Source organism: Petromyzon marinus, chromosome 19 (assembly GCF_048934315.1).
Source record: "Petromyzon marinus isolate PM22_M1 ecotype Great Lakes invasive population chromosome 19, UKy_Petmar_22M1.pri1.0, whole genome shotgun sequence".
Taxonomy (NCBI): domain Eukaryota; kingdom Metazoa; phylum Chordata; class Hyperoartia; order Petromyzontiformes; family Petromyzontidae; genus Petromyzon; species Petromyzon marinus.
The window spans coordinates 11994093-12014771 of record NC_133685.1 but is presented as its reverse complement, the minus strand read 5'-3'; the positions used below and the strand labels follow the sequence as shown (position 1 = coordinate 12014771).

The following is a 20679-nucleotide window of genomic DNA, read 5'->3' as shown; positions in this document are numbered from 1 at the left end:
CAAAAGTTCAACATCATGGTGTTCAACATCCGGTATAATCTGAAAACACATCGGAGAGCCATATAGCACAATCGTGAATGTCTACAGACAGTAGTTGTACTGTTATATGATTCTCGAGTCAAGGGTCAGCATATTTCAGGCAAGAATAAGTAACACACCGTGCAAGTATAGGCTACCACGATCCAATCTCATGGCCAAAGTAAGCACCGTAAATATGCGGATCACATCATAAACAAACTGCGTTCAGCTGAACGGGCTCGAAGTCATAAAACTCCGGGTTAATGAGATTATTTTGTCTTCAGAGCCAAACCAATCAATGGCCCCATGGCTCGCTGGGACCGCGGGGGCATCCGACAGCGTGCCTTGATGCTGCACACCGCTACACTCTTTAGCAGCGGTGGCCTCTGGGTTGAATGCGAGAAACACGGGACACGGGATAATCTACACCCGCCAGCTGAGTGGGGACGAATCCAGAGGGGCTGCTGCTGCTGCTGCATGCAGCAGTACGACAGCCCGTGAACCGATGCGATGTTGACACGGCGTACTCATTAGCGGGATTTGAGCTATTAAGCAGCCCCACCGCGTAGCCCAACCTCCCAGCGTGGGTTTAAACTGTGCAGATGATGATTGGTGGGGGCTACTCTACAGGCGTGGGAGCAAATTGTTGTACATCGGGGTTTTGAGGTGGGTTGATGGAGGTGAGAAGGTGCGGTGTTGAGGGACTCAGCGTTGGGGGGGGGGGAGGGGGGGCTCATACTCTATGCAAATCGAAGCCATTAAGCCATCGCTATTCCATATTAAACAACTCTTTGCCTCCCAAGCAGAATGAATGCAATGTCGTGGATTGTTGTTTTACCATGTTGCATGCACATTGCACAAGATAAATGATCATTTAATCATCGCGAGATACAATCTGTGCCTATTTGTAATCCAAAGCGATAAAATATATTGCTTTTTCACGATTGCTGTTGTCCTTGCAATCGTGAGATATATTCATCGGTCTGATATAATTATTTAGAAACTATCCTTAACGGTAATTGCATTATTTGATAATTCCACATGGTGTTGTGAATGCTTTGCCAATAATGCAAGCCTTTGTGTTTTATTTCGTATAGATTGTGTTTGACAGCGGATAATTCTTATGAGGCACTGTAGCGGGGATTTCCACACACGTACTAATTGAAGCGATGCCAGATTTGACAGGTTCCTAACAAAACTGAGCTAATGTAACTCGTGGGGGTGATGAACATTCATCCGTGTTGGGGAAAAACCAAACCCAAATGTTCTGCACATTTCAGTGGAAACGACTGTCAGAAACGGTGAAAGAAACGTCTGGTATTTATCTGGCTAAGCGTGTTCAATGCAGATGATCATAATAATTTAATTATTAATTTGCAACCCTTTGTCAATCCACTGCTGGAGGAAGACTTCCCCATGCTGCACGAGTCATTTTGGTTGTTTAACCATAACTTCACCACGCTCATCAAGGGCGGGTTGGAGATTCAATCAGATAATCACTTTCCATGGGATGTTCGCCATGGCATGGAATCGAACGTGACTCACCAGTGTCCATAACGCAGTGCGATTAACCACTTCGCCACTGCTCCATCCTGCAAATGAATCTAATATCGGCATGACCAAAAACCACCCAACTGAAGCTGTGCAAGTGTGTCGTTGAGATTTATTCTCATAACGAATGGACCTATTTCATATATCCACCCACTGGGTCTATTTTAATGAGTAAGTACAAAAACAAAAGCCCAGCAAAAACGGTATTAGGCAATAAGGAATATGAATAAGCACATTCATAGTAGGACTCTGGCCAATGTAGCAGGGTAGTGGAGCGTTGCATCCCTCCCCCAGCAATTACGCGAATAGTCATGACTCGATTTTACCTCGCCGAGTATGCAGGAGGTCGTGGGTTCATCCCAAACTCTCACGCCTGGATATATTTGGAATGTATATGTTCTCCCCGTGGTCGGGTGCATTTTTCTGAAGAAGACAGCTGTAATCTTGAAAAAGTTTTACATGAACTTGAAAAGAGGATTAATGCATGCATTAATGTTAACAGAAGTCAGTTTTAATATTTGTTAAAATAAATAAAATCATCCTATGTTATTTGTTAAAAGAAATACAACAATCTCACGTGTCCTAACTTTTGGGCCACCCAGTATATAACATGCGAATTGAAAAACACCAGTCCCTACGCATGTGTATCGATGCAAGCAGAGAGAGCTTCAGAAACAATATTAACCGATGACTCAACGCATCGTTCCACCTCTTCTGTGCAGGTGCGGACCAAGGTGTTGTGCAATTAGTGATCGATTTACCCCAATGCGCTGGGTAATAGTGAAGCAGATAAAGGTGCAGCCCTGCAATTTCCTGCTCACACCACGCCTGGTCGAAGGACCTGCACTATAGGCAGCTCGAGAGGGCACCTGTCAAGAGTATTTGGCCTACTCTGCCATGCTATGTAATGGTAGATAAAGCAAATTGTCTTTATGCATTATCATAGGAAATGTAAGTCAACTTGAATAGATCAAACTGCTTGCAGATACTGTATTTACGCCATTTGACATTTATAGAAAAATAATATTCTGCACACATACCTACCGCTCAGAAATGCATTACTCCTTCTCAATCAAGATGCATAATTATCTCGGTGTCAAGCAGAGGCACAGCACATGCAAGCTAATTTTGCAGAGAGAGGCTCCGGGAAGTACACCCCCCAGAATACTCGTTTGCTTTTATAAACGCAGTGACTCAGTGTCAAGCCGCTGACACAGCAGGGGGAACAGACATCCCCTCTCTGCAGCTCCCAAACCCCGTCCACTCATTGCAGCCCCCAACTCCACCCCCCACTTCCTCTTCTTTCCTCCCTCCGCAATCCGTCGCCCCCCCCCACCTCCGCCATCCATCCCTCGCCTCCGCCATCCATCCCCCACCTCTGCCACTCCCTCCACGCTCCTCCGAGCTGCACTGAGAATTTACACGCCGGAACGTTTCATCCAGGCCAAGTGAGGCAGAAGTGCTCCGTCGTGCACCCCAAGGCAATAAATCACACGAGCCGTTCATAATTTATGAACATATTAATTTCCCCTACCATAATTTAAGGATTGTTATGGATGTACTATAGATAATTGGAGTGCCTTGGAACATTAATTAACCAGCAACTGCCAATTAAACGTTGTTGTCCCTTTAGCCTCCCTTTTAATTTAAGCAGTAAACATTGCCATGGCTTTTACCAGCACTCGAGGTTGAATATAAATGGCAAAGTATGAGTGAATGTTTGAAAGTGCTCTTTGAATTATATCTTTATCGAGTTGCTAACCCTGACATGATGTCAGGGTCAGCTCAATAAAACCTCTACCCCTTATCCGACTAATTTCCCAAAAATTTGCAATTTCCTTAAAATCAAGATCTTTCATAAATATTGTTTTGTATGCGAGCTGAATACCCCTTACGATGTGACGTGTGCATTAATACGCCTCCACTGGTTTTAAGAGTAAACAAAAAGCATTCACATTTTCTTCAAAGCATCGCATAAAATTGAAAAAAAAGGAACACCATTACAAGCAATGCACTGATATAATAATAATAATAATGTTTTTACATTATGAGACCTCCTTTGCCAGAAACAAGATATAGGAATAGGTTTTACCCTATTCCTATAGTGCGCTGTTTTTGAGTTGTACGCCTTTTGGCGTCTTCTGGCCCAACACCAATGGAGACTAGGCTCTAAGAAAAGCTGTCTCGGGTGTAGACCAATCAAATTCAAGGACAGTGCATATTATTATCAGAGTTGTCTTTTTTGTTTGCATTTTGACTGCTTGTGTTGTGGTTATTGCAAACATGATGCCTTGAATAAAGGTGTCAGTTTTTGTGCCAGTTAAAAGGGTAAAACCTATTCCTATATCTTGTTTCTGGCAAAGGAGGTCTCATAATGTAAATGCTCACCCCGAGCCCTCAATACTCTGATAGTGCGCTGTTTTTGAGTTGTACGCCTTTTGGCGTCTTCTGGTCCAACACCAATGGAGACTAGGCTCTAAGAAAAGCTGTCTCGGGTGTAGACCAATCAAATTCAAGGACAGTGCATATTATTATCAGAGTTGTCTTTTTTGTTTGCATTTTGACTGCTTGTGTTGTGGTTATTGCAAACATGATGCCTTGAATAAAGGTGTCAGTTTTTGTGCCAGTTAAAAGGGTAAAACCTATTCCTATATCTTGTTTCTGGCAAAGGAGGTCTCATAATGTAAATGCTCACCCCGAGCCCTCAATACTCTGATAGTGCGCTGTTTTTGAGTTGTACGCCTTTTGGCGTCTTCTGGTCCAACACCAATGGAGACTAGGCTCTAAGAAAAGCTGTCTCGGGTGTAGACGAATCAAATTCAAGGACAGTGCATATTATTATCAGAGTTGTCTTTTTTGTTTGCATTTTGACTGCTTGTGTTGTGGTTATTGCAAACAGGATGCCTTGAATAAAGGTGTCAGTTTTTGTGCCAGTTAAAAGGGTAAAACCTATTCCTATATCTTGTTTCTGGCAAAGGAGGTCTCATAATGTAAATGCTCACCCCGAGCCCTCAATACTCTGATAGTGCGCTGTTTTTGAGTTGTACGCCTTTTGGCGTCTTCTGGTGCAACACCAATGGAGACGAGGCTCTAAGAAAAGCTGTCTCGGGTGTAGACCAATCAAATTCAAGGACAGTGCATATTATTATCAGAGTTGTCTTTTTTGTTTGCATTTTGACTGCTTGTGTTGTGGTTATTGCAAACATGATGCCTTGAATAAAGATGTCAGTTTTTGTGCCAGTTAAAAGGGTAAAACCTATTCCTAATAATAATGTTGATTATATATCTAGAGGAAAGCCTTACTCTCAGAATAATTGTACAGGTACATCTTGTATTTGGGATATTTTACGAATTCCATTTAAATAGTGTTTTTTTATGTTGAAGAAACAGAGTTCTTGGACAAAGTCATATGTAATAGCGGTAACACTCAACACTGTCATCTCCTGGGCACCTCGCAGACTTAGGCTATAACCCCTGGTAATCCTCAGTGGGGTCTCTAAGTATGGAATGAACCAGGCTCACTCTTGCTCAGCTTCTAAAATGAGACACGATTGGGCGCATTCATGGTGACTTTTCCATGGGCAATATCGATCACATTATATCAGCATATTAAATACATTATGGTACATACACACGCAGTGATTTGAGTCTAGATAAGGAAAACGGTGCTGTCAGTGAAATGTGATTTGTTTTCTCTCCTGAATTAAGCGAGGCCCTAAGCAATTAGGTGTCACTAAAACGATGTGAATATAGCAATAAAAATATCATTATTAAATGACCTCTGCCAATAAAAATGATAATGCAAGGGGTACAACCCCCAACAAAGATGTAACACTCTTTCCAAACAATTTTATCTTCTAGTTTTTCACTGGGGTTCAAATAATGCTAAGCCTAATTCAATAACAGCCACCGTTTTAGAAACATAAACATGAAACGCAGTGGCTAGCGCATGCTTTACAGTCCTGGCAGTGTCATTAATCTCAGAGAGCACGACCGCATGGCATCTCCGCAGTAATGCACGATGATACGTATCGGCATTTAATTAAGGGCAGCGCTGCCACTGCTTTGGCTACTGGAGAGAGGCCGTCTTGGGGTTCAAGGCATTGCTTCGTAAAATATATTTTGAAACTTCTACACCCGTTATGAACACAAGTGTGCATCCTCTCTAACATAGGACGTACGCGTGAAGCGCATGTGGATGAATGCACACGCGTGTTTACGTGCGCTCGCCATCGCCGGCACACTTTAGACACGCGGAACTCATTCACCACAAAAACAAAGGTCCCCTTTATAGCCTACACAAGCTGTTGGGGCAAGCGCTGTTAACGAGCACCTATGAAGACTAGCATGGTGGTGTGACAAGCACCAAGCCTGGCCACCTTTTTAAACACCACACCAGGTACTCATTGAAGATGGAATTGACCTAGGGGAGGCTGAGGACTGGTTTAGATAATCATACGCACATTATTGCACACAACAGTGGTAGGTGTGTATACAGACAAGTGGACCCAGAAACCAGAGTACACACTGACACACACACACACAAAGGTGCATGTCATCTCAACCCTAACCAGACCCTGCTTAATCAATCAGTCACATAACCCTACCCCCACCACAAGCCAAAGTAAGATTAAACGGCGACCTTGAATTGTAGAATCCATAATCTGCTTCCATGCCGGGCGACTTTACGCTTATTAAGTTGTCCAGGCGAAGCACAGATACACGGAATCTTCTTCGAACACTACTCGCCAGCTCTGCACAGAGCCCCGGGTCTGAGGGTGACATTATATTCCATCGTTCTGCCGATATAAATGTCACGATGCTCCCTGTCTATCACAGTGCACTGTCCTGTGCCAGTGTCTTTGGGGTCAACCTAAGCAACCACAAAAAGTGATTCTCCCCCCACCATCACCACCGTTTACCTAAGAGGTTGCCTTGAGCAAAAAGCTTTTGGCCCCTTGTGTTTCTGGAACATTCTGTGCCATCAAGGCCTCCAGTGAGTGGCTCAAGGTCAGTGGCTTAGTGAAGTTCACTGTGGCGGGTTATTAATTACTCAGCGTAGTGAGATGGCCCATGTTGGGATTAAGATAGGGGTGCAATAATCTCTTCCCTACACTGCAGTGAGTTGATGACTTGTCAAAACTGAGAGTATTGGTTAAATTAAAGTAGCTTTTTTGTTACGCTGCGGTGAGTGTTAGCACCTCTGGTGGATGCAAGGGTTATAAGAACCCATCACATACAAGATATGTATGAATAAAAACATTTACACGCGCAATTCGATGCATGTATTGCAAGATATTAATTGACAAATCACTTCAACGTTACACACGCTTAGTAAGGGCGTGTATCTACACACTGTATTATGCCACTGTAGCACACAACCGAAAATTACCGCATCGCTTTACAAACACTTGGCATAGAAGTATCAGAGTAATGTACTCAACCCGAAAAGTTTAGTCAGTTTCAGTTTGTCGAAACACAGCCATACTGCATGAATATGCTGATGGTGCAGTGGTTAGCACACTGCTCAAATAATCTGGCGACCTGGGTTCGATTCCTGGCAGTGGCGGCTGACATCTAAACTGGTTTAGGGCATCCTCTTCACCAAAATCCACACTGAACCAGCATGGTAAAGTATGGTCAAACATCTCTCATCCCTGACATGGCATGTGGTTGGATTCATCCCACAGTATAATGTCGTGAAATATTTCCATTGTTAACTGTGATGTGTCTATACTTCATTATATGCAACCATATCCTTTAACATGAACATGTTAAGGAAATAAAACTGTACTGCCAGTAAACAGGTCCCATGAGGTCATGTTCCCTCCCCCCGCACTGCACTACCAAAAAAAATAAACAAAATCGATAAGCATCACTCATCGCAGGAGTAGCACTTATGGCATTCAGGAAAATATAATTCATCTATTTTTTTGAAGTGAAGTTTCAAAAAACTGCATGTAAAAGGCTGACCCTGTAACGGGCACATTACAGCATTGAGACGCAGCACATGCACGTACATTTGAAAGTAAAGTGGCATGGATTTCAGTTTCAATGTAGAGTCGCACACGCCAGTGTTTTAAACGTTCACCGCAGAAGGTTCTAATTTCCAGTCAACTAGAAGACCGATGACAAAATCAACTGGAACGTGCCCGACCTCATCAGATGTTTGGCAGCTTGGCAGAGGTTGTACCTGGACAGTGTTCAAATGGGTGAACATCATGCACGTCAGGTTTTCATGAGCGGCTATAGGCCTGTGCTATGTTGTGAGTGCAGAAAAATCCACTGCTGTATTGTGCCTCTATGCTCCCAGGTCTATGCTCCCTGCTTTGATAACCCGCACCCGACCAACGTGGTGTTGTATGGTAAAATCAAGCTAACCTGGGAAATGTCACCAGAGGATAATCATTTCAGGTTGAGCTGACCTATGGGAGTCCTTCGCACATGGTGTTACTCCCAGGCCATGTCAAACATTCACCCAGTCCTTAACAGTCAGGTTCATTTAACCTAAAGGAAATATAAAAAGGGATTCTCATTTCAGGTCTAGAAATCCAGCTGGAGGACCTTTCTTAGGCTTAAAATAATAATTTCCAGCCTTTGTCAATGCGTTGTTGAATTAAGGTTACCGCCACGTCAGTCAAAGAGATTTGTGTGCCCATTTTCGGGCATGCTGCTCAGTGTGGGCTAGTTGGGGTGGAGCCCAGGACCTGTTAAGATATCACTCAGCACCAAAGTTAGCTGTGGCCACGGATCTAAATCTGGTCGTCGGGTTAATCGCGCAGTGCAGTAATCACTGCGCCATCCATCACTCCACCCTTAACCAGCTGAGAGGAGAGGCAGGAATGAGGCCGTTCATGGTCCTGCCTGATTGGGCAGCAGATGGCTTGGCTGTCTAAAAGCCCTGCCTAAGGGAAACATTTGTTAAACTTCTTGTGAGAGTTTGACCACTCTGTGGAATTGGCGTATTTCTGGGAGGGAGAGAAATACTTTCTCTGGCGCGTACTGATCGACTCTCATTGTACGCCCGGTAAAGCCGGCACCATTCACGCGCTGTCACGCCCGGTTCTACTCGGGTAGGCAAGAGCATCATGCCTGCAGAAGGTACAAATAAATTCAGTGCTGCTGTACTTCGGTTGCCAGTGCTGCGTGTATTCACGTTTCTGTCTCCAGTCTTTGTTTCTGAACCATAAATTACGTATGTACTGTATGTTTAACTTCTTTCGCGCCGTACATAGCCAACTGTGCTAATCGGAGGTGCAAGAGGAAGGTGGAGGAACAGTGACATTTTACAGCATCCCATTAAAGTTTTGATATCCAGTCCAGATCTTCGGGGACATGCTTCGTGAATTTCAGAGATATTTCCAGATAATGATAGTTTTCTGAACCAGTAAATCTAGCAAAGTGGTTTTTGTATTGTTTTATTTTTTTAATCTATTCCCAGCGACGGCTAAGATCAGCGGCGATTGATAACTGGCCTTCCACTCTTCACCAACCCACATTGATTAACATGGTGAAGTATTGTCAGGTACAATCGCCTTGACAAACGTGACTGGGGGGGCCTTGATCCATCAGAAAAATTAAAAAGGGCTGTAAATTATACTTTTGTAAAGCTTTCACTTTCTTGACTGGTGCACTTCACGATGTTATACTTGCTATTTTTAAAATTAACTGTCACTTATTTTTTTATTATGTTATTTAAACATGTCAGGGCCATTTTCTCTCATCAATAAAATGGAACCACAACACATCGTGTGGGTGATTTGTCACATTGTTAGTAATGGAGAAATTGGTACATTTTCAATAAATATTAGGTGAAAGAAACATTTTCCCACGCGTGAATTTGGCCCTTGATCCTCTTTATAATTTGTGTTGTCAAATCGAACAATGGCAATACCTACGCCCAGATCTGCATTGATAAATGTGAACAACAATGGGAAGTTACTCCCCAGTAAACACGCCAACGTTGGGCCTACGTTGGTATGTGGCTGGAACCGATTGGACCAACATTGGCCCAGCATTGCTCCAATATTCCATATTTTACATGGTCAGCTGTGGGTGAGGCCATCTCTTCAGTACTGCAGGCATACTGATGGAGTAGTGGGGGTATAAAAAAGTGCTGTTCATCCCACCCTTGCCCGAGTGACTCTTACCCGAGCACGATTTGTTATGAGTCTTCGGATGCTTTCAGATCAGGTCATGTATAGCATATACCTCCACCACACTGCTCAGTTTTGTCTGGGGTCAAGGGCCATCAACCCTCGAACACTACTCTCAATTAATACAAGAAACAAAGCCAAGCCTCGAAAGGAAGGATCAATATGGAAACAACATATCTCTGCCCACCAACTACGAGACAAGGAACCGCAAAATATTTAGGTCAACATCCGTGGCCTGAGATGCAACATTGGAGAACTCGCCAACTTGTGCAAGGAGAAGGAAGCCATTGTTCTCATCGTGGTGGAAACATTCCTGGACCCATCTGTTTAAGAAAGAGCAGACTGCATTGCAATACCTGGTTTCACCATGTGTTGCCAAAGAAATAGAACTGCCTCATCCAGAGGGGGAATTGCAGTGTACTGCCTACGAAGAATTGCGATTAATCATGACTCCCAAAGATATCCAACAGACATGGAATTTATGTGGCTCACAGTCAACTTATGTTTCCGGAAGCTATTCATCGGAGCCGTGTACAGACCACCCAGTGCTACCAATGACATCTTTAACTACCTGGACACTGAAACCCTGTCAAAAATGATAGAGTTTGATGCACATTCCATCATGCTGGTGGGAGACTTCAATGTCCATCATGAAGACCGGCTAGGTAATCGAATAAGTCTCAGCTGGCCACCAAGCGTTATAGCTTGTAAGCTGCTTGGGCCTTCAACAGATTGTTGAATTTCCAACAAGAGGTGACCAAATCCTGGACCTTGTCATTACTGACCTTCCTGTCGTATCTACAACGCTTGCCAACCTGGGTACCTCAGGCCATAACCCAGTCCTGGTAAAGCTTGATGTCCATGCATAGAAAAACAAGCCCTACAAGAGGAAAGTGTGGCAATACAACAAAGCCAACTACTGGGGAATGAGAGGCTTCATCGCATCTACAGACCGGTCAAGAGTCTTCTCGGTGAAAGACCCTTAGAAGACGTGTGGCGAGGTCACTGACATCATCTGTAATGCTATGGAGCTGTTATACATCCCCAGGAAAATTGTCACCAAAAAGCCCGGACATAAGACATGGTTTGACGAAAAGTGCAGGAGAGCTACAACAAAGAAGCAATGACTCTTCCGCCAACTCAAGAAAAATAACACTGCCGTCAACAAGCTGAAAATTTCCCAAGCAAGACACTCTAAACCTGGCTGAGAAGCAGGCTAGAAGGAACTACGACATCAAACTCAAGGAGCTTACTGATAGAACCTTAACCAGAAAGAAATGGTAGAGGCTCATCAACTCCCTCTCTGGAAGAGCTGCAAACTCTGACATCCCTGTCATTGTGCACAATGATGTTGCCCATATCACAGCACGGGATAAAGTAGAAGTGTTCTGTGAGACTTCTGCAAAGAAATGCCGTCTCCAAGATGAAAAAGATCTGGCCCCATACATTAAAACAAGCACCACCTGCTCTATTGAGAACATCACCTGCAAGCCCATAGACATCAACAGGCTCCTAAAGCGACTCATGCCCGAGAAAGCCACCGGCCCAGATCTAATCCCCACCAGAGTTCTCAAGGAATGCAGTGCTGAACTTGCAAGCCCTCTGTGTCGCCTCTTCCACTGCTGCTTCTCAAATGGAGTATTCCAAAACCAATAGAAGCTGGCATCAGTAATCCAAATACATAAGGACTCTAAAGCTGACCCATCAAAGTATCACCCCATATCCCTGCTCAGCATCATTAGCAAGGTTATGGAGGGAGCAGTGAACAAACAACTTCAAAGGTATATGCTGAATAACAACCTGATCTCCTGCAGACAGTTTGGATTCAGAACAGGTCACAGCACAGTGGACCTTCTGAATATCTTCTCTCAGAGGTGGAACACCTCACTGGACAAGGAGGAAGAAGCCTGTGTCATAGCTCTGGGCATCAAAGGAACCTTTAACAAAGTGTGGCACAACGGCCTATATGCTAAACTTTGCTCCAAGGGGGTATCTGGACAACTTCTGACATGGCTGCAGAGCTACCTCTCCAACAGATCCATCAGAGTTGTATTGTCCGGCCAGGCCTCATAACCTTCTCCCATCAATGCCTCTGTACCACAAGGATCAATGTTCGGTCCACTTCTCTTCTCCATCTTCATTGATGACCTGGTCGATGTCTGCGAGAACTCAGCTGTATCTCTACACTGACGACTCAACTCTCTATGCTCCAATAAGATCGCCTGCAGAAAGCAACGCAGTGGCAGCTAGCCTGAACAGGGATCTTCATAAAATTACCATCTGGGCAGAAAAATAGAAGATCACTTTCGAACCATCAAAGTGCCAGACCAAAATACTATCTCAGAAGATAATTCCATCCAAGCTGGATCTTCATTTTGGTGACTGTCAGCTAGCATCAACCAACAAGCTTTAGAGCCTCGGTGTTACCATTCACAGCAAGCTCACATGGTCAAAACATCTCACCAACATCTCCATTAGAGCAGGATAGAAAATGGGTGCATTGAGAAAGGTGGACAACAAACTTGACACACAGGGCCGAGCCACAGTCTACAAAGCTCAAGTCCGCAGTGTCTTTGTGCTGGATGAACGCCCCACCAACTCACCTCAACAACATCCAGAGTAATGCGCTGAAAATAATTGGTGTGGATGAAGCCACCACCAGCACACAACTCACCATTCCGAACCTGCATCACCATCGACAAGTTGCTTCTGTCACAGTCCTGTCAAAATGCACACCAACCACTGCCCCACAGATCTTCAGGCCATGCTTCCACCCCCATACGAAAGACACCGTGCCACCCGATCGTCCACAACCCTGCCAAGCCATGCCCTTGCCCCCCAGTTGTCAGAACATCGCTCCCTGGACAGAAGCTCCCTTCACTCTGCTGTCCAGATAGGGAATTGGCTCCCTGAATACATTGTCGGAGAAATCACAGATTCTGGTCTCCAGGCCTTCAAATGCCGAGCACATTGACATCTCCTAACTTCACCACATGCCTTGTAGTACTGAGTTTTTGAGCTACAGTGAACCAGTGACAATGCCAATCAGATGTATTAATTCATGTAAGTACGCATGAAGGTTGAACTTCTTTCACACCGTAACGTAGCCAACCGTGCTAATCGGTAGCCAGCCGTGCCAATCGGTTAGCCAACCGTGCAACTTCAGAGCCTCAAGCACTGCCCGCGCATTTGCGAGGGATACACGGCCAGGTGGGAGTGGGTGGTGGGGGAGACGTGACGGCAGCACGTAACATGAACCCGGCTCAATGCTGCGGGATGCAGGGTGAGATCACCACCACGTACTTGCCAGTCTGTGCACCAGCCAGCCAGCATTTTTTTTTTAAATAATACAGTGTTATGATAGGAGAACTCATGGAGGTAAATTATGTATTTTTGTACATAAATCTAGGGTAACGATTCTATGGAAGATACAGTTACACTAAACCACTCTGGTAGTATCCGTGAGCAATACCTGGGGCGACTACAAAAACTCAACTATTGATCCTAAACAAAAGAAAGTTTAGTTGCAATTGTGCGTGCTTACAAGGCTATGTAGCAAACAGCAAACAAAGGCTTTACACAAAGACAGAAACGTACTTTACAACGACACTTGGCATCTGCAGCAGCAATGCAACTCCCATACCAGTGCCGTCATTGGTGCTGAACCAGTGGCAGCAGCTACCTATGTTTTAAATACCCTGGCTCGAAATTGGAATGGTGTCTCAGACAGTATGGAAATCATCATTAAGATTGAAAAGTTTAAAATGTTTTAAAATTGTAATATTCTTAATAAATCGCGTTTTTTATTGTGCGTTATCAAATATATCATCGTTTGTTGTGATAGTAATGAGCCAAGATATAATGAGCGTGTATTCTCTGGTTGTGTGGATGAAAAGTGGGTTATGTTCTTGTACAATGCAGATTGCGTTTTCTTTGTTCAAAGCATTTTTTCCCGGGATTTTTGTAAGTAAAAAAAATGTAGTAGTTTTTAAAAGTTTTTTTGACCAGTTCCCTATCCCTGTAACATGTAAAGCACGTACTGATACTCCCTTTTTGATATTGCGAGGTAACTAAGATCTCCACAGTATAACATTTGTACTTTTGCAGGATGCCCATGAAACAAGAGGTTCACAACTTACTGGGCTCTTCTTGCTGAAATAAATAACATCTAATAATAAAAAAACCTGGTCAACTGGCTCACAAACTCAATAAACAAAACGGCACAGTAGAACCGTGCTGTCTACTGGATATAATGGATGGGCATGTATTAGTTAAATATATTGCCACTAAACAGGCCAGGGTTAACTGCAGTAGTTGCTTGAATGGGTCACCACCATGCACGAACAGGCTGACACGGGGCCATGCTCCCTAATTTCCCCAACCTGCACTGACTAAAGTAGACAAATATGATAAAACAAATTCCCCCATGATCTAAGCAGCATGGCGAGAGGCCCTCATTCAGCAGTGGATTGAGAATAGCAGCATAGGTGTACAATTAACTCCGTTCCGTTTTCCATACTGGGGTATATTTTGCGTGGCGCGTTAAACCAATCTGCAGTAATATGCACTTCTGTCGCTGCTAGAAATGCCTGCCTTCAGATTATACAACCCAATTCGTGTGAGTTAAATTGACAGTAGGCAAAAGGGCGTAAAAAATATATGGATAGTTACTCGCGACAATAAGCATTTAACATTGCGTTTTTGCTGTATATACTGCACCACTGTCTTTAGCATGAATTTAATTGCTGTGCAATTACTTTACCACCCAAGCCACTGATTATGATGATGAGCTGGTCTGGGTCGGAGACGCTGAGCCATTACATTAAATGTTTTTGCTCCAACAAACAAATTGTGCGGCTTATGTTGTGGAAAAAGACGAGTGACCAAATTATACAAATTGCAAATACAAGGCATGTGCACAAATACAACAGTACGCTAATTTAAAATCAACCAACATCTTTACTCACTACAATTCTAATGTTACATATTAATAGGGGTTACATATATTTTAATTCGTTCATGTTTTAAAAAAAAACATTATCAAATAATCATTATGATTATCCACCCAATGATTTATTATCCATCCAGAAATTCCTAAGTGTTCATTTTTTTTCGGAGGTTCCTGTATTGGGTGAGATGTTTGGCCAATGTCATTAATGAGAGTGTGACATGCGGGAGGAGTATCCAGATAAACTGCAACTATATCAAGGAATGGCGCTAAACACTTATCCCCTGGCCACCTCAAAGTGTTTCATCTACCACACCTGGCAAGTTCTGACGGTCGCCAGTCCAAGTACTAACAAGGCTCAATTCGGTGTGGTGAGATGGCCCAGCGGTTGGGTGTTGGGCGATTCTCGCCAAGGTTCAAGGCTCATATTCAGTGGCCGTCCTGGTCAATACTGGGAGGTGTATTAACCGTGAAAACAGTATGTGCCATCTGCTTCCCAGCGGATATGAAATATCCCGTGACGTTACTCGCAAGAGTCGGCCACTGTGGAAGGGAGTCGTGCGTGCTGGTGTCATGGTCAAATTTGAAATGAATTACGCACATCAGTTTAACACACAGGCTTTCGTGACCAATATCATCCATAACAGAGGTTTTTTTGGGGTTAGATCGCGTACATATTTATATTAACGTAAATATTCATATTCACACGTTAATATTTATATTCACGCAATCAAACCCCCAAAAAAGCCTGTATTATGAAATACGCAGATATAAACTTGATTGGAATCGACGTAGCAATAACCATCTGCTGAGGAAAAAAACTTGGCAGGACCCTCTTGAAAAAGAGTCCTGGGACTCGGTGAGGCTTTTCTGTATAACCAAGTGAAGTAATAATGATAACACAAATAAGCCTTTGCAACACATGACCGCAACCATCTTCAGGAGGTTGAATGATGCCCGCAGTAGTGCATGGTGAAAGCTCCACAAAAATAAATGCTCAACACGAGCACAACCCAGAACACACCTCAATCAGAAGGCTCAACTTTGCTTCGCTCCAAAATACACATTGCAATAATTAACACCACTATTCACATTACATCGCTATTTGAATGCGCAATGAAACACACGGATATGGCAATGAAATACTAAATGCCAGTGGGCACGGCTATACAAATAACACATATACAAGAAAGATAACCCATAAAGATGAATAAACTTGAAAATATGGAGCAAAGGTTATAAATGAAAGCAAAAGAGGCTATTCCCATACAAAGTAGCAGATACACAATGGGATACACATACTCAAAAAGCATGCACAACGATTGAATTATTCCAGTCTATAAGGTCACTCAATCTATAGTTACCAAAGCATATATCCAATGCAGTTCTCCATAATATGAATGCTCAACGATGATGGGGATGCTATTCAAGTCTGCACATCAATGCAGCGTGCGTTATTTCTACAAAAACATCTAAAATGTGCACAGCCAATTTATATATATTGCACATGTTTTTTTGTTAAATGCAAACATCTAAGACTTCAAAGGCGCCAGGAATGCCTGATTAGTCATGGGAGATGGAGCACATGTGCCTGTGTGCACGCGTGCACAAGTGTGTGTGTGCGGGAGTGTGTGCGAGCGGCATTTGCATGAGACTGCATGCACGTACGAGATACACACGAATTTTGTCCCAGTGGCATCACAAGCTTCGGAATATTTTTTTTTAAGCCACGACAAACAACATCGGATTAATTTTCTAAGAACATTCCTTTGTCAGCGTTGTGACATTAACAAGAATTTGGAGGCTTTTCAGATGCTCACAGGAACCTACCAAACTTCACGTGCGCTTTTGCACGTGCCCGTTCCACGTACACCCTTCACGCGCATGCCCGTATTCCGCCACGGTTTGCGAGCTCACTGCAAACTCGCACACCTAATTGGTCCAGCATTCGCGGAGGTCGCGCTTTCGGTCAGCCCGTTAAATAGAATGTGTTCCTCAGATTGGGATTGACAGCGCGCCGGATGGACACACGTGTCCGGGTACGGCACGAGATGTTCAACCCTCCCTGGTATTGGGGGCGTGCCTCGTTGGAATGCACCCGCTCCCCAATTGCAGCGAACCTAACAGATCCCTGAGGGACCGGAGACAAATTGTTTCCTTAAGTGTGATTACATGTGTGTATTTGTCTATGCGTGTGTGTGTGTGTGTGCGCACGTCAGCACTGGGGAGACAAAGACGGCCAGGTAACGGCCCTGGACACCCCTCGTGGCACGTGCCAGCGTTCACAGGTGCTCACTAATGGCACTTGCCCCAACAGGCTGTGCAAGCTGCATGGGGGATCTTTGCATTTTGCGTGTGCGAGGTCGCGTGCATATTGCTTAACGGTCACATTGCGCACATTTGAATATGCAAGCCACTTTGTGGCCCGGTTGCGTGTGTGTGTGTGTGCGTGCATTCAAGCCCCACTTGTGTGTGTGATGTGAATAATTGGAGGTGGACGATAGTATTCCCTGGAGGAGAGGGTGTGGTTGTGCATGCGTTTAAGGCTCCTGGGGCGCGAGCATTCTTTGTGCGAGGCGCAGATCAAATGGACTTTGCATTTGTGTGTGGGCATGTGTGCACATTCGTATTTATCTTGCAAGCGCAACAGCACATTTTGCGCGCGTATGTATTAAGGATGGCACGCCTGGGTGAGTGTGGCTGACTGGATGCTGGAAACGGTATATTTGTTTAACTAATTAGTTTGTATGAAACCACGAGGAAAAACGTGCATACACATTCACCGGCCAACCAACAAATCAGCCCAGCCGCTCCATGACAGCGGCAATTTCTCATGCTTTGTGTTAATTACACTACAAGTGAGATCGTAGATCCTGCCAGATGGAAAAGGAGAGAAGGCCGAGCGAGAGAGTGGGGAAGACGAGGATAAGGGAAATGACTGGGACATGGTGAAGGATATCTTCGGAGGGAGAAAAAGCACTGGAAGGTCTGAATAATGAAGGGCAGAGGGACATCCGGGATGGATAGAGGGGTGGAGCTGCATTTGTCTAACCACTGCTAAAATGGACTCTCCACAGAAGCAACCAAGCAAGACATTACAGCTTCAAGTTGTCTACTGCTGCTGCGTTTACGTCGATGGAATACATTGTCTCATATTGCTACGTCTAGAGCAAAATCAATAGGGGACCCTGCTGATGTAAGCATCATTCACTCACTTTCCTATGTGGCTTTGGAATAACCTTTTTTTTTAAAAGATTGGAAGTCATTCAATTCAAGGCAAGATTATTGTTTTATAGATGGCAATTAAATATACTTTCCAAACTCCATTTCCAGATAAAATGGTTGTGTACTTTACCCACAAAATGTACAAATAGACTCCATTTTACTCTGTTGATGGTTACATAAACTGCTGTGAGTGAGTATTTATTAAGGTTGGCACTATTCACAAAACGATCATGCGGTCAGCACCCCATGCCTGGTCATGCTCGGTCTCCCCAGTGTTAATGCTAATCTCACCACAGCGATTGGTACCCATTTCATGGTGGGATGACCTCATCATCACCATCATTTGTTATTTATACTGCGCCTCCCATGCGGTGGATCTTGTGGTGTCACAACATAAGGGGGTATTTGAGATAATTATTCAGTCAGGAAGTAATTAAATACCAAATACATTGTGCAAAAGCAATAATGTAACACAGATGTAATACGGGGCACCACGGTGGCGAGATGTTAACTAGCTCGGCTCATAAGCAGGAGGTCGTGGGTTAGATTCCAACCCTGACACCTGCATATTTGGTTTCCACGTTCTCCCCGTAGTTGCGAAGATTTTTCTCCGGCTTTACCCTCCACATTTAGAAATGTGCGTTTAGAGTATATGGCTGCCAACTTTACATTTCCACGGGATAAGCCACTTGGTTGAGCTAGCATTTGTGCCCAGATAGCTTCTGAAAAATAGCTATATAGCTCAGTGGGCCTTACCTGGTAAACTATAAAAACAATAGTAAAAAATACAAAAACAAACGTGACTAAAAAAACATTTAAAAGGTAAACTGTACTTGAGACTATTCTCGTTTCTCGTCCACTGCACTCGAGTTATTCATACACGAAGCGACTTTCATGTCAGATTCAGGTGTAAAAGTATAGCCAGTTCATGAAACTGGTCCATCAGAGATTAGGGAGCATATTGGTGTGCATCAGCTACGATTAGACCACGACCCAACCAACGCATACACATGGGGACACAGGATCACTTGTTTAGCCACACAGGGGAGCATTGCATCTAGCAATGTGTCCTGTCCAAACCAAAGAACTTGTCTTAACAGTCAGCAAAAATTGTCTAAATTTCATGTTCTCCAAGTGATTAATTCTTCTTTCTGTCTCTGTAATTCCCAGCATCATCTCTCCATGAGTCTTTGAAAATTTTACAGCTTTTTTTCTCCACATTATTTGTCAGTGTTTGTGTCCAATCCAAATTTCGTGACAGGTAATATATGCCGACTGCAAGCTTTCTCCTTAAGGCACATTGGTATTTTTGCTTTTAATCATCAAATGTATCTCTGCTCTCACTCACGACTTTCTTTCAACATTTTTATCCAGGTCGGCCTTCCATAATTGGCCAAAATATCCCTACTCCGCCTTGTTATCCCAGTTGTGCTTCCTTCAATTAATATTTATTTTGCGTTGGATAGGAACGCGTTGCACAAAATATCACGAAAAAATTGCACTACTCTAAGATTCATCTTCTTTGGTTCTTTCGGTAAAGTCACGTAGAATGAGAATAAAATAATAAATTGATAAAATAAAATAACACAATAATATTCTCACGACGTTTCGGCCACAACACAAGCGGCCTTCATTAGGTGAAGGGACGAGACTGTCTGGAGGACAGCGCTGTCCCTTCACCTGATGAAGGCCGCTTGTGTTGTGGCCGAAACGTAGTGAGAATATTATTGTTATTTTATTTTATCAATTTATTATTTTATTCTCATTCTACGTGACTTTACCGAAAGAACCAAAGAAGATGAATCCTTGCAGTCACGAAAGCTTCAAATCGAAATTTACTCTAAGGTTGCCAAAGGTCAACGATCGCTCAACTTGCAGCTTCTGATATGACTAGTTTCTTACAGGTTTATATGACTGTGGTTATTGAGATATAGCTTTTTTTGTTTCCAATCCAAATATAGCTGTTCATCATGACTCTTATGATTATTTCACATTTTATATTTGTCAATCATGCTTTTGAGTCTCTTTCTGTTCCAGTGGGGTATCTGCCCCCTTTTGGAGGAGCAAGGCTACAAGCAGATACGAACGGGGTGAGAGGGGAGAAGCTACATTAGATGTCACTTTGGCGGACGCAGCCTAAAACGTAAAATCATCGTACAACAATCCATCAACATTACTCGCATACATAAGCATCACGAACCAACAACCCGACTTTGTTTATTTACCATTCACGGAGGAATGGAACTATCCGAGCCGTTCATTACCTCGGGAATCTCTTCATGATACAAAATTACAATTAAATTTGTTCTGTTTACGTTACAGTCAACGTCGCAACTGCGGTGGCTACAGGGGTTGCTGTGAGCCTATTACACACCACACAAATACTGCAAATCTAAAATAATCATTACTCACGCACAACACGATGTACAGTAACGCAACAATCGTTTTTTCTTTTCTTAACGTGCCCTTACTTGTCACCGACTGGCTTGTCCAGCCTTAAGGTGCTCTCTAGCTTTGATGTAAACTGAAGCCAGTACAACGGGTGGGTAAAAAATAGTGCAGCAACAAAAATGTATAAGTGTCTTCTCATCAACACTGCAGGAATTATCCAACGTGGATTTTTGAGTTAAGGGATCAGAGTTGCACAATGAAACACATGCGACTTCACATCACAAATAATAATGAATTTGATTTTCTTCGATTACTTTGGCAAATTCCAGCTCTGGAAATATAAACACGTTGGTTTTCTGCCAAACAATGAACAACTTTACGAGAGAGCAC

At 43.6% G+C, this 20679-nt stretch overlaps 1 protein-coding gene across 11 annotated transcripts in view; it reads right to left on the bottom strand.

The window, feature by feature from the left end:
* LOC116943713 (catenin delta-2-like) overlaps window positions 1–20679 on the bottom strand; it is a 273044-nt gene that overhangs the window by 16982 nt on the left and 235383 nt on the right. The window lies entirely within an intron of this gene.